The following is a 1653-nucleotide window of genomic DNA, read 5'->3' on the forward strand; positions in this document are numbered from 1 at the left end:
GCTGTATCTTCGAAAGTTTATCTTTCCGAAGGGAACTTGGTGTCCAAACAGGATTTTCGTAGGTCCCCACCCCTACCCGCAGGACACACTGGTAAGCTGTCTGTCCTGCCTACAGAGTGACTGCGTGCTTGTATGTTTAGCACTTGAAAGTCTCTTTTCTTACTCCAGCTTGTTCGTGTCTCAAGAAAAGAGAACAAGTTTGATTCCAATTTTACCAGTGAGGAAATTGAATCATGTCCTTCCCAAATCCCCAGGATATGAGCCTTAGATTGTGGCTGAGTTTGAGATGGTGCCTTGAAAGAAATAGTTACATTAAAATGGGGTCACTGGGGCGGCTAACCCAGTCTGCCTGCTGTCTTAATAAGGAGAGATTAGGCACAGACACCAACACCCAGGCAAGCTCACAAGAGAGTCCTGCAAAGACAAGAGGGAGGCCTCAGAAACCAGCCCTCCTTGCACTTCCGTCAGGAAGTTTGGGCTTCCAAAGTGGGAAGAGAACCTACTTTCTATCATTTAAGCCACCTGCTCCGTGGTATTGAGTTATGGCTGCCATGCCGACTAACACAGGCTCTCAAGTTCCGAAACGTCCCTGATATCTCATGCTTGGCAGCCCGAGCAAACCAGCTCCCACGCTCTATACTATGTAAATCCTTTATGGAATAGAGGGGACCGATTCTGCTGCATATCTAGAGATGCACAGGGCTCTCTCACTGTTGTTCAGTTAGTATTTATAACAAAATGTCTTTAGGTCTTGTGGGAAAGCAATCCAGGGCCCCTTGCCCCATGCCATAGGCCATCCACAGGAAGGCTAAGGCAGCCCTCTTCATCTGGCTTTGTCTGTCCAGTACCCCTTGTGCCCAATCTCAGCTCCAGGGAGGGAATGGCAGTGATCCTGGCAGACTGGCATCTTCAGGCAAAGCTAAGTCAGTGAGAACAGCCCTTTGGTGGGCACACTTACATTCTCCGGATACAGGAAGTGTACACCGTCCCTACTCAGCCAGAGGGCAGCTCCCGGCTCTGCTGTTGATCTGTCCACTGCCTCCTGGTGACGCCTGTCTGTGGTCTTTTGCTTTGCATTGGGACAGGGAACTGATACTCGGGTGTGAGCAGAACTTTGCATGATGAACACATTGTCCCCCTGTCCTCTTTGCCTTGGGTCAGGAGGCTCTCAGGCGCCAAACTGGGCTTAACCTCAGGAGGAATGTTATCCAATCATAAGGAACAAGACTTCCTCTCTCACGGAGTGGCCCCACAATGGGTGGCCAAGGAGGCCCCCTTTGTAGTGGCCCCACACTCCCCCTGCCTACGGGCTGTGAATACATTTGTCTCCTCCTGGGAAAGGGGGTGCGGGAAGGGGGTTGAAGCTGACTTTCCCAGCAGGCAGACAGCTCCCTATCTGGCTGAGATAGTCACTGTAGAGAGTGACAGTGACATGGTCCATGCCCACAGACGCAGGCGGCATGCCGGCTCTCTGGGTTCTGGGGCCAGGCTCTGCCCAAGGTCTACCGTGCTTAATGAAATCACATCCTGCCTGGCTTCAGATCCAAAACTCAAGGGTTCTGAGAACCCACGTTCTTGCTTATTAATTTAGATAATGGATTGGATTCATGAAAAATCTGGGTTGTCGCTTTCTTATTAACATCTTTGTAGCTT

The sequence above is a fragment of the Microtus pennsylvanicus genome, chromosome 5 (genome assembly GCF_037038515.1).
Source record: "Microtus pennsylvanicus isolate mMicPen1 chromosome 5, mMicPen1.hap1, whole genome shotgun sequence".
NCBI lineage: Eukaryota > Metazoa > Chordata > Mammalia > Rodentia > Cricetidae > Microtus > Microtus pennsylvanicus.